General features: G+C 49.8%; 1 protein-coding gene across 1 annotated transcript in view; it reads right to left on the reverse strand.

Moving 5' to 3' along the window:
- The window catches only part of HLTF (helicase like transcription factor), a 110,863-nt gene that overhangs the window by 72,755 nt on the left and 24,413 nt on the right, over positions 1-13,695 (reverse strand). The gene's annotated exons all lie outside the window — the stretch shown is intronic.

Below are 13,695 nucleotides of genomic sequence, written 5' to 3' on the forward strand. Positions count from 1 at the left end.
GCAGCTCGAACGGAGAGAACCCTGTGGAAGCCTGGGGGACTTCCCGTACGACAAACAGGAGGCTGGGGAGCATCCGATCCCACCCCCGGGGGTCTTCCTTTACGAACCGGCGCAGCATGCCCTTGAGCGTTTGGTTAAATCGTTCCACCAGGCCGTCGGTTTGGGGGTGGTAAACCGACGTCTGCAGCCGTTTGATTTTCAGCATCCTGCAAAGCTCTTTAATGACCCGTGACGTCACGTTCGGGTCTTGGTCTGTAAGGATAGCCTGGGGAAGTCCGACTCGTGAGAAGATCCGCAAGAGTTCCTGGGCCAGGGTAGGGGCCTTAGTATTCTGGAGGGGTACTGCCTCCGGGTACCGGGTGGCGTAGTCTATCACCACCATAATGAAGCGGTGTCCCCTCCCCGACGGTTCTAAGGGTCCGACCAGGTCCATGGCCACCCGCTCGAACGGGACGGCCACCACTGGGAGGGGTACCAAGGGGGCCTTTGTCACTCTGGCCGGGCCGGTCTGCTGGCATTCGGGGCAGGATGCACAGAAATCCTGCACGGCCCGAAAGACCCCCAGCCAATAGAACCGCTGCAGGACCCGGTCCAATGTCTTTTCGCGTCCCAGGTGGCCCGCCCAGGGGTTAGCGTGCCCCAGCTCCAATACCTCCCGGCGAAACCGAGTGGGGACCACTAGTTGCCTCCGTTCCTCCCCGCCCTTTTCCGTCATAACCCGGTAAAGGCGGACTTCCCATACCTGGAATTGAGGGCCTTGGGCGGGTCGATCTGGGCCTTGCTCCGTCTCTTCAGTCGTGATTGCTTGGTCCCAGGCGTTTTGTAGGGAGGGATCCATCCTCTGCTCCGTTAGGAAGTCTGGCTCCGCTCCTATCTCCAGGCAGATTGCCCCCCCCCCGGGGCTCCCGGTCCTGTCCCGGGTCTCGGGTCTGCCCTATCCGTCCCTGGGGCTTTAGTGGGGTCCGGCTCTGCAGCAGGGCCCCGAATCCAGGCCAGTCTCGGCCTATAAGAAGGGGGTAGGGTAGGTCCCTGGCTTTCCCCACTTTCCACAGCAAATCTTGACCCCCGCCAGTCAGGTGTACGTGGGCGGTGGGGTAGGCGCGGACGTCCCCGTGGACGCACCGCATCCAGATGGGTTCTCCTTCCGCCTGGTTCTGGGGAACGAGGTCCGCCCTGATGAGGGTCACGGAAGACCCGGAGTCGACCAGGGCCTTAACTGGTCGTCCTTCCACCCACATCTCCCGGATGACCCGGTCCCCGGTACCTGTCGTCTTTGCCGTAGTGCCAGCTGGTTCTCTCTGATTCAGTGTGCAGTCCATCATGGGGCAGTCCTGTTTAAAATGGCCCTCTTGCCCGCACTGGAAGCAGGGCCCCCGGGTTCCGGGTCGTGCTTCCGTCTGGGTCCGCTCCGCCGGCCCTCCGTCTTCGGTTCTCTCCAGTCGTTGGGGCGGCCAAACCGGGGCCAAACGGGGAGTCTTCTCCTGTCCTCGTCTTTCCCCGGGGTTTTGTTCCCGCCCTCCGGGTTTCCCCAACAGCCGGGACCCTCCCGCCTTCGGGCCTGGTAGGACTTCTCGCCGGCCCCCGCTCTCCTCTTGCTCGGCCAGCAAGTGTGCCTCCATCAGGGCCACTGCCTCGGGGAGGGTTGAGGGTTGGTTCCTCCGGACCCACCGCTGCCCGTCCCAGGGCAATATGTGTAGGAACTGTTCCAGGACTATCATTTCCGTGACCTGGACCCCGGTCTTCTGCTCCGGCTCCAGCCACCGGTTTGCCCACTCCCGCAGCCGCTGGGCCACCGCTCGGGGCCTGTCTCCGGTCTTGTACCCCTCTTGTCGAAACTTCTGTCGACATGTCTCAGGGGAGTGTCCTATCTGGTCCAATATCGCCTCACGCACTTTGGCGTAGTTCAGGGCGTCCGGAATGGCTAGGCTCCGATAAGCCAGTTGGGCGGGTCCGCTCAAATAGGGGGCCAACAAAGTGGCCCACTGCTCCGGTGGCCAGCGTGCTGCCGAGGCCACCCTCTCAAAGGTGGTCAGAAATGCCTCGGGGTCATCTTGGGGGCCCAACTTGCTGAGGCGTAGGGGGAGGTTGGGTCCTTCCCCGGCTCCTCCGGGTCCTCCCGTGGTGGTCCCCCACCTTTTCTCTGCTGTCTGTCGCCACTGGTCCTGCTGAGCGGCCATCTCTTGAATCAATACCCTTTGTTGTTCCTGAAATTGACTCGTCAGTTGTTGGACCAGCTGGGCCTGGCGCTCCTGCTGGATCTGATTCTGTTGCCGTTGGTTCCCCTCGAACCATTCTAGGAATTGCCGTGGTTCCATTATTCCCTCCGGCTCCGTACCGTACTCTGGGGAAATCGCCCGGTTTTCCCGGTCTTGCTCGTCTGTGGGGAACAATGTTTATGCCCACATTCTCCACCAGTGTGACGGGTTCCCGGGGTGCGAGCTCCTCGCCCCTACTCTCCCGGCCACTCTCGGTCCAAGTCTAGGGAGGGGGGCGGGGCCCAGCGTACCCCTCCCGCCTGAACTATGTTCGTAGGTCGCCCCACCCGGGGTCCGTCTAGTGGTCCTAGCTGCGGGGGCGATCACCCCTCAGCCCCGAGGGACTGGGGGGGCTCTGCGACCCCTCCGTCTCTTTCCCCTGCTCCTCGACCTGGCAGAGTAGGGGCGGGTAGTGTCGTGGGAGGAAAAGGGGAGTGGGGGACCCGGGCCCTCCCTCACCTCCGGGTCCCAGCCCGAGGCCCTAAGTGGGGGTTCAAGACTGGTCATCGCTCCCCACGGCGGACGGGGCTGCGGCCCTCAACTCGTCCGCCCACGGGCGCCACAGGGGCCCCGCCTCGGGCTTCTTCCACTCCCTGTTAACCTGTCCCACAGGCGGAACAAGCCCCGGGTGACTCACCACGCTGGAGTCGTCTGGCGCGTCCCAGGGCGAGCCGCCAGCTGCCGAGTCCGTCTCGCCGGGTCGCCCCAAGGGCTGGGGGCTTGGTGCTCCTGGACGCCAGGACGCCCGTTGTCGGAGTCTTCCCCCCCTCTGGCCGGGATGTCCCCGGCTGTTATAGTCGCCGGGGGATGACGTCGGGGTGGTTAGCTCCGCCCCCCCCCGGCGCGGCCCCCCTCCCGGGTGTCCCTGCGTGCTCCCGGGTGCGCGCCTGGGGTGTCAGTCGGGGCGGCAGAGGCGGGCGCTTCCTGGCCGCTTGCGCTCGGCCCCGTCTCCCGCTCCCGGCTCTTTCCGGGGTTGCGGGACGTCCTGCCCCCAGTGCCGCCGCCTGGGCACGCTCGGCGGCCGCTGCCGCCGCTTTTCCCCTCGCGGAGGGGGTTCCCCCCACCAGGTCAAGTGCGGACCCTACCGGGTCCGTCACAAACAGCATTTGTGGTATTCTCTGTACCTGAAGGGCTATACTGTGGCTTTTAAGCCATGTCTCTGCCTACAGGTCTGTGCAGCACCAAAATGCTACAGAGGAGTATTGGGGAGGACTGGTGGATGGTGCAAATTAACCCCATTGGGTATTGTGGTCAATTCAGAGTGGACCGGGCCACTGGAACAGGAACATCTTACTTTTACACAATCTAGCACAGAATGGGGAATAGTATGACTACTATGTTAATAATATAAATTATGGTAAAAAGTAATTGTTACACATATTTGCCTTTTTATGTTTGTGAATTGTCTTTCGCAAGAAGTGAAAAGAGGAAAAAACACAGGTGCCACTCCATCCCTGGTAATCACAGCTTACATGCGAGATAGTGTCCATTACTGGACATTATCTTTCAAAAAAGGAGATTGCTTTTTCGATGTGTTTTGGCAGTGCGGACGCTCCCTTTTGGAAGAAGTTTTTTTGGAAGATCTCTTCCAGAAAAGATTCTTCCAAAAGAAGCCTGTAGTCTAGATATAGCCTGACTCATGTTGCTATAATTAAAGGGACTTCCATTGTTTTAGTTATGGAATTCATTTTTATGACCTTTAAATCCAATCTTAACAATTTGCTCTTCCTGACTCTTCACATAAGAAGGTTTCTAGTTCTTTGAGTATTTTTTTTCAAATTTGGAAATAAATTGATTTCTTGAAAGGCCACAAGTGTGCTATTTTTTAAAAGTCAACTGTATAGGTAGCTGATCAGTGGTATTGACTAACTGCATGTGTGCTGCAGCTGTATATTTATGCCTGTATCAGATGCATATATGTTTGACCGAAGATGTTTCAGTGGGGTAGCTGTGTTAGTCTGTAGCTGGAAAAACTTAAAAAACAACAAATAGTCTTGCAGCACCTTAGAGAATAACAAAAAATGTGTTCATGGGCACAGCCCACTTCTTCAGATGACCTCAGATGTGTTAGCCAATAGACAAATTACTGTAATTGATACATATGAAGAGCTCTCTTGCACACAAAGAGATCTTTGTCACTTGTAATTGGGTCAAACAGGAGAACTCCTCTGCAGTGGCAGATCCCAGAGACAAAATGGGCCTTTCTTAGTACTGCAGTTTCAGAAACTCATATTCTCAAGGATATTATAAGTCATTTCTGTCTGTATCAATCATGCTACTTAGAAAATTGTCAACTAAAGGTTCTTGTGGGTAATAGAATATTCTTATTTTTAGTTAATATACCTTTTTATTTTAATTACAGCATTAGAAAATCATATATTTGAATTTCTTGGGGTGACTCTGCAATGATATAGCACTTGTATGCTCTTTGTCATCCTGATTATTGCTTTCAGTGCCTGTACTGGACATTTTCTTCTGAAAACAATTATAAAAATTAGTCTGATTGCATTCACCAGGACAAACCGGGGGCCTCACAATTATAGCAGTAATGCATACTTTAATGATCAAAAGTAAAGTCACAAAAAGGAAAGAAGAGGTCACCAACTCCACACATTTCAGACAACTAAACAACAACAACAACGGGGAAAATAATTTATGATCTATAATCTTCACCCTGTCTACTTTATTCCCTGAGAAATCCCATGAGTTCCATCACTCCTTTTTCATACTATCATGTAATTATCTGACAACTTATTTTACAGTTTAAATAATTTAGTACTCTTTTTAAATAAAAAATATTTTTAAAACCTACAGTCATAGAATAATACATCGATCCTTTAAATGTTTTTGTTTATTTTGAAAACTAACTTTTGAGAACCATTTGTATGAACATTTATTTCTTTTTTTGCTTCAGGAAGATTCTTCCCTAGGGTCGCCAATGTAAGTAGTAAAGACAATGGAGGCTTTTAGGAGCAGCAAAACTGAATAAATCTATTGTTTCCCAGACAAAATGAATGAATGAATGAATCCTCTGGCAGCCAGGAAGGACAATCTGTGACCCAAGACTGCTGATCAGAGCCACTGCATCTAATGTCACAGCCACTGCAAAAGGTTTAGTTGATTTTTTTTATTGTTAACTTATCACCTGAGCAGCAGTACCTATTAGATTTAAGTGAAGTGTGTATGTACAGATTCAGCAGTCAAAGGAAAGAAATATTTGATTGCTCTCAAAGGTAGAATCTTAACTTCCAGAGCCTGCCAAGTGCCAACACCAGAAAATGGACAGTGATATATATTCACACTGCTTGCCAGAGTATCTGGTTGCCCTCTGTCCCTCGAAAGCAGATGGAGTATGCAGGGTACAGAAGTTCATTATCAGAGAAGCCTCTTGAGGAGATTAAGAGAAGTACAGTACCTCTGTGTACAGATCTGCAAGGATTGGGATTCAATTTCTAGTGAGAATTTAATATAATTTTAAGTGATTTACCTCAGAAAATTGGCTGTAAAATCATGAGAATCATGGGATTCCATATTTATTGTGTCTGGATGTTTTGCCAATAAAATTTGCTCAATTTATGAATAAAAATATAATTGTCCTAATTGCTAGGGTTCCAAGATGGTTTCAACAAAAATACCGGACACACTTGACATTACATCACAATCTACATTACATCTTATTTAGAAAATACCAGACATTTTCTAATTTATATTTTCTCAATTTGTTTCCTGAACAGAAAGCTCAAATACTGGACTGTCTGGTTCAAAACCGGACACCTGGCAACCCTACTAATTTTTGACCACCAATAAGAGAGGTTTTGCTGATGCAAGGTACTTCTGTATAAATCAGGAGTTTTCAAACTTGGGTCACGGACCCACTAGGAAAAGCCCCTGTTGGGCCTTCAATGCTTCATTTACTCTAAAGCAGGGGTTCCCAAACTTTTTGACACGGGGACCAGTAAATCCATTCACGAGCTTTTGGAGGACCTGTAACATTCATTTGCATGTTTGCATATTCATTAAGCAAATGAAGAATATTCAAATAAGTTGTTTCTCGTCCTCCCAAAGCCTCCAGTGCCAGCTTTAGCAAAGCTTTTGATATGGTCACCACAATATTCTGCCAGCAAGTTAAGGAATAGGGATTGGATAAATGTACTGTAAGATGGACTGAAAGCTGGCTAGACCAGGGTTTCCCAAACTTTTTACTTTAGTTGGAACCTGTTTTTTTTTCACTACTGTTTTTTGCAGCCCAAAAATATAAATGCATATTAAAAAGAATGAAAAATGAATAAATTTTCACTGTTTCACCTGGCTGCATCCTCCAGTCAGCCCAGGCCAGGGCTTGAGGGACCCGGCGCCACACAGGCACTCCGGGAGGTGAGAGCAGGAGCAGTCTCGGGGTAGGGTATCTGGCTAGGAAGGATGGTGCAAGGAGGGCTAGAGTTGCCAGGTGTCTGGTTTTGTACCGGACAGTCCAGTATTTGAGGCTTCTGTCCGGGAAATAAATTGAGAAAATACCGCACATATAAAATGTCTGGTATTTTCTCATTAGGTAAGTTTTATTATTATTAGGTGTATCAGTATCAGTTTGTAGTTGCGAACTGCGTGGCTGGTAGATGTGCTCAGGTTGTGTGAGCAGGGCCAGACCGAGCCATTCCGGCGCCCCGGGCAAACAGGTTAATTGTGCCCTGAGTTGGGGGAGGGCATATGCATGGCCCCGCCCCTGTGCCAGTGCGTGAGGGAGGGCGCGTGGAGCTGGCGGTGGTAGGACGCACGTGTCCGGCCCAGCCCAGCCCGGCTATTGCCGCTGGTGCGCAGCCCAGGGCCACCCGGGGTGGGCCAAGCCTGGCTGTGCAGGGCCCCACGGCTGCGGGGGGAAGAGTGCTGCTGGCTGGCGCTGCGGGGGTTAATGCGGCCTCCGCCCCAGGCAGCCACTGCAGGGTGGCCGCTGGGAGCTGCTGCAGCCCGCTGCGCACCCCTTACAGCTGCCATCAGGCGCCCCCCCCATAGGTTGGCGCCCCGGGCAGCTGGCCCTGTGTGTGAGTGTCTACCAGCCAGACAGTTCACAACTACTCAAGGGGGCATGTGTGTGTGGGGAAGGGGGCGAAATGGAATCCCCAGGGCCGTACTCACTCGTGCTTCGCTGGGACCATGTGCGGGATGGACAGTGCCCTGACAGTGTCAGTCTCACTCCCCACCGGCCGATTCACTCCCCCCTGCTGCCCCTCCAGCCAGCCCCACTTCCCCCAATCTCCTCCCAGCCAGCTGGTTCTCCCCCACTTCCCCTCCCAATCTCCCCCGGCCAGCCCCGCTGCCCCCGACCTCGTGCCTCCCAACAGCCCTGCTTCCACAGGCCGCCGATCTCTGGCCAGTCCCACTGCCCCTGTCCAGCCCTGCTTCCAGCGGCCAGTTCTCCCCATCCCCCCCATCTTCCCCGGCCAACCCTCTTAGCCCCAACCTCATGCCCCCCAACAGTCCTGCTTCCGCAGGCCCCCCGATCTCCCCCAGCCAGCCCCGCTGCCCCAGTCCAGCCCTGCTTCTGGCGGCCGGTTCTCCCCTCCTCCTCCTCCTGACCGCCCCTGGCCAGCCCCGCTACTCCCAACCCCCTCCCCAGCCCTCCTTCCCAGTGGCCGGCTTCCCCCCCCCACACACACACACTTCCTCCCGGCCCGCCCCACTCCCCTCCTAGCCGGTCTCCTCCCCGCCATGTGAGATCAATTATATTCAGCATTTTTTTTTTTAACTCACCTTAACCTAGCTATGCCTCTGCCAGGAGCCCGGGACATCCGGCTGCAGACTGCGCCCAGCCCGGCTGAGGGCTTGGGGGACCCGGCGCCACATGGGCAATCCGGGAGCCTGAAACACTCTGGCAGCCACGCTGAGGCCTGGTATTTTTTTCCTGCAGCCCGGTACCAGGCCGCGGGCCACAGTTTGGGAAACACTGCTCTAAAGCTACAGAGCTACGGAGCTTTAAATTAAACAAAGCATTACAGTACCAGCAGAGGCTTTCCCCGGTGGGTCCGTAACCCAAGTTTGAAAAAACCCTGATGTAAATCCATTGTCTTCAAAATATATCCTCAGTCACACATGTAGATGAAAGTGGAATGTGGCCTGGATTCATTTAGAAATTCATAGCAGTGATGAGTATTTCTGACCAATGGAATGTAAATAAATTCGGTAGTCCTAACAGGGCAGATTTGATAGTGCTACTTGGCAAGATGTCATTTTTGCATCATACTTTTCAGAGATGAACTGCACTTTTAGAAAAATAAAATCATGATCAGTTTTTGTAGCTAAACTTTCAAATGTTTTAGTTATAATTTTTAGTATAGCCTCCTTAAATGTAAATTTTTGTTAATTGATGAAAATATTATGAAAAAAATAAAAGAGAAAAGCTCCAATCCCTGAAATCTACATTTATTTTAAACATATCATTTGAATAGAACATATTTTATAAGCTGTTTACCGCTTTGAGGGTTTTGTAGCTGGGTGTGAGGCTTTTCTTTTCTGCTTGAAACCCAGACACATACCATTTCCCATTTTGCAGAAAGAGACAAATGGAACTGACTGCCCACAGTAACTAGCTGAGACTGAGAGGCTGTCTCCTGAAGTACAAGAACACCTCCTTTGCTCAGCACAACATTCTAAAATTCATAACACTTTTAATCAAGAATAAACTTTGAAATGTGTTTGACATTAATAACAAAACAAGAAAACACATTGGCCTTTCTGAGTCAAATACTTTTTTCTATTTGAAATTTCTGCATTTTCTGAGCAAAATGAGAAGATCTTCCAGGGCTTGGTGGCCTCAGCCCATCTGTCATAATCATGAGGGTTTAAATATGTCCCTTACCTAAATCAGGTGGCAGGCAGCCAATAGAAATGTAGGTAGGAATTTCAAACTGGGACAAAGGAATTTGGGGTTTTTTCCCTTTTTTGTCCTGAGCAGTTTCTCTCCAGCTATTGAAGGGAACAGAATGTCTCCTTCTAAGAAAATACTCTTCACGGTCCGTCAGTAGGATAAAGTTTAGATAAATCTATTAGGTTTTATTGTTTTATGGTTTGGGAAATGGGATCTGGTCTGTGCATTTAAAAATGGGTTTTCCTCTCCTTTGTAACTAAGTTCCTGGCCCATGGTAAATTTCTCCTCCATTAGTATATTATTTTGTTACTGTTCCTTCTAGTCATTATGCTTGCAACAGGAATATTGAGGTGATAATAAAAGTTCTTTCTCTTTTCTTTTTATTAACCTGGTATTGGTTAATTTGTGTGTCCTGATTTGTACTTTAGGGGTGAGATTTCCCAAGTAGTCTCTCCCTGGTTGCTTTTTTAATATTTGGGTGGTGGCAGCGGCATTTTATTCTCAAAATCTAGGTTAAGATTTTGGGGGGAAGTTTTATACCAAAGCCTGGTAGATAAGGTTTTGGGTTACTTTTGCTGGCCCCCACTTCTGCATTTATCATGTCAGAGTGGGGAAGGAGCCATGACACCATCTCTTTGCCAGCTACACCCAGCGCCTGTGCAGCAGTGCGGCCTCCCGCTGCTTCATTTGCAGCTGGATGGTGAGGAGCAGGAAAAGCTCCTTGGATTGGCACCACACCACCTTCTCCAGTTGCATGCACAACCCGGACCTGGGCACGCGGCACATGCAGGGTCCCGCCCCTGGGCACATGGTGCCCCTTACCTATTCAATCACGCGCCCCCCCCATAGGTTGGCACCCTGGGTAGCTGCCCGGCTAGCACCCCCCCTTAATCCGGTCCTGAGTACTTCTTACACTTATATTTTCCTTGCATAAATTAAATAAACTGAGCTTCTTAAAAATTGAGACATATTTTCCTGAAACTAAATAATTTTTGAACCTCTTTTCTGAGCCCTTTCCAATTTTTCACTATCCCTAGTGAAGTATGGCTACAAGAAATTAACAAAGTATTCCACTAATAGTCTCACTAATACCATATACATATATGCCTACCACCTCCCTACTCCTACTTACTTATACAAGTAAGGGTCATGTTCATCCTTGTAGCTACAGCCTGATACTAAATGCTTGTGTTCTATTGATTATCTGCCATGACTCTCCTCCCAAATTCTTTGCAGTGTCACTGCATTCCAAGATACAGTCCCTCATCTTGTGAGTGTGGCCTACATTCGTTGTTCCTAGATGTATGACTGTAGCATTTGGCTGTAAAATGCATGTTGCACAAATGAGACTACTTAAAAATATTTTTGTGATGGGTAATTTTACAAAGTAAATAAATGTATAACTAGAAGATTTACCTGGCTTTGCACAGTTCCTTAACTAAATTAATTTTAGCTTTTCTTCATTTAAATCATTGCTCTGGGGTGGGGCTGGGGATGAGGAATGCAGTATGCAGACTGCCCCGGAGAGAGAGGACCCCAGTCCTTCCTCACCGCAGCAGGTTGGGGTCAGGTGAGAAACGTCTCTCCATGACCACTGAAGCTCAGGTGAGCACAGTCAGGGAAGGCTGCATGTCCCCTGGCTGGGGTACAGATAGACACACATAGCGGTCCCTTTTTCTACCCCTGCTCTCTGCTGCCCAATGGGGTTATAGCTGTCTAAAACCCAATCTCTGTCCACTTGCTGCCCTCCTATGGTCACTATACAGTATAACTGTCTCTGCTTTCCATCCCATATTCCCTGCTGCCCCCATGTGGATATTATATGAGGCCTCCCTTTCTGTTTTATGAGAAACAATCCTATTCCAGACATATCCTATATTTCTCACACAACCAAACCCTTACGTTGCTTTAAGTTATGATAAAAGGAAGCTGCATAACAAATAATGGTGGTCCTAGCTCTTGCCATTTAGGAGGACTTCTTGAACAGACAGACAGACAGACAAACTCTTTCAAATGTATAGTAAATGAAAAGGGGCACTGTGGAGTACTTTAGGTCTAAACAAGTGTATGTTTTATGTATAGTGTATTTATATTGCTATATTCCTCTCTTCTGTTTCTTAGGCATGTAAGTATTGTTAGCTTAACTCTTAAATTCCCTTTCTGATTCACTTCTGAATTTTATAGTGACTTAATTCCACCTCACTAAGCATGTGATGAAACAATGCCTTAAAGAAGGATCTAAGTTTGGGTGAAAGGATGGATGTCTTTTGTATGTCTAGCATCCTTCAAGTTGAAAGGTGCTATTACACAGAGATGGCAGAAACCTTTCTCATGTCTTTTCTCTCTACACAACCACATGGGGAAACCACAAGGACATAGGAAGGTTTCTTAAACCTAGAATTTGCAGGGTGTGCTGATTGAATTGTAGCAATGTTTTGATTGGATGCACTGGGAGTGCATGTCTCTCAGTCAATGTTGTATGCAGTCAGCATGCACATCATTTCATGTGCCCTTGCTTTACATATGTAGGGGTGACTGCTGAGGAGGCATGGGAGAACACTTGCCCCCTGCCACTCCTAGTTCGTGGGAGGGATGGAACAACCCCCATCCACACCTTCACCATCTCTTTCCACTCCACCTTTTCCCCACTCCTGCTTTGCCCTGCCTCTTCCCCCCAAGTTTCTTCCCTCAAGTGATGCGGCTCAGAGCACTAGTGGGGAGTCTAATACTAGCAGCAAGGGTCAGGCCTCCCACTCACTGGCAGTGGCAGGAAGCAGATCAATGCAGCCCCAACCTGCTCTGCTTCTCCAGGTCCCAGCCATGTCATTCCATTTTCCTTGGTGAATAGGGGGCAGTCCAGTCCCCTCTCCTAAGCGATGTGACCAGGGGAATGGAGCAGGATAAGGCTGTGTCATTTTGTTTTCCGAAGCCATTGGTGAGTGCATGGTGGTGCCTCACCTTTGCTATAGGCACCAGACCCCTACCTTGTTAGTCTCCTGGGCTGCCCATAGGCCCTGGCCCTTTGCCCCTCCAGCCTATGTGTATGAGGGGGACAGGTGCCCCCAAGCTGGCCTATGTGTATGAGGGGGACAGGTGCTCCCAAGCTCCCCTATACTTTGACTCTGTATGTACATGCCACTTTAGTAATACCAGCAGGAAAAAAACAACACTGACATGTTGCCCCAGAGACTTGGACAAGCAATTGAAATATAGGCCGTATTATTAAGATGTTAAAGTTTCTCTGCACAGAAGCCAGATCTGACCTGGTATTCCGTATCTAATCACCAGTGTCATTAACAGCCACAAATCAGGCACACACGAATTTAGGGCCAAACCATATATTGTTGAATTGAAATGCACAAACATACAAACAAGCAACTTTAAACAACAAGTCCACCCTATCCCTGAAGAGAAAGAAGACAGACAGATGCCTATACACAAAAGGTGAGTATACTTTACAGAGGTTTTCGGCGATTGATGCCCACAATCTACAACCTTTTGGCTAATGGTAAACCTAGAAGGAAGACTGGTGGGGCGATCCCTCATAGCAATTCACTCCTGCTGGAGATGAGACTGGAGAAATCCTAGTCGCTGCGTGGTATGGCTCCTCTCGAATCCAAACCCATCCGATCCTTCGATCACTCCGGTTGATTCGATAGTTAAGTATGGTATATAGAGTCCCCGTTCACTGGCCTATGCCAATAATCCACAACCGCCAGGAATTCCCTCACGCAGGATAGCAATCTAAGGCTAGGTCTAGGCTTCAAGTAGCTAACCATGAACCATGAAGATGTCAAGGACAAGGAATGTCACAGGGACGAGATGAACAGACGAACAGTGACGAACCCGAGCTCGCCTCAGAGCAGGGTTTATAAACGCTCCGAGGTGGGAAAAAGGTGTTAAGAGCTGGGTGCATAGAATGGTGTCGTGTACAATGCCTGGAAGGGAGGAGTGCATCATTTTGGGCGGTGTGCAGCCCATTGGTGCTGAGTGCACAGTTTGAACCGGGTGCACAGGCTAAGGAGAGGGGTGCAATGAGGTATAGTGATGTGTGCACAATCAGTAGTTAGGTGGCAAAACATATCTGAGGTGAATTCCTTACTTAAAATGGAAGTCAGCTAGACTCCATTTTGTATGCACACAGGGTTTCTCTTTTAAACTCTCCCTTATTGTGCAACAGACAGAAAGCAGCGGAATATAGCAACCCAGCTTGTGAACAACAGTAAACAAAAGGTCTTGCAGGCCAAACAAAGAATCCTATGGGCTGCATGAGGCCTGTGAGCCACAAGTTGCCTGCCACTGGGCTACAGGCATCATTTTGAGAACTGTGGGGAAAGAATGTAGAAGAGGGAAATGTCACTGTAACAGAAAACCCATAAAGGTTGCTATTACAGAGCTGGGGCACTGACAGGATTGCCAGCTCCTAGGCAATGTGTGGGGAAAGGGGCAGTATCCCACACTGAGAAGGGGTGGGGCCTCATGTGGAAGGGGCAGCTGGAGCAGCCAGCCCCAAGCGCCACCCAGACTGCACAGGGACCCCCAACCCAGCCCTCAGAGCTGTCTGGTGCCTGTGGTGTAAGG

Source organism: Pelodiscus sinensis, chromosome 10, assembly GCF_049634645.1.
Source record: "Pelodiscus sinensis isolate JC-2024 chromosome 10, ASM4963464v1, whole genome shotgun sequence".
Classification (NCBI taxonomy): Eukaryota; Metazoa; Chordata; order Testudines; family Trionychidae; genus Pelodiscus; species Pelodiscus sinensis.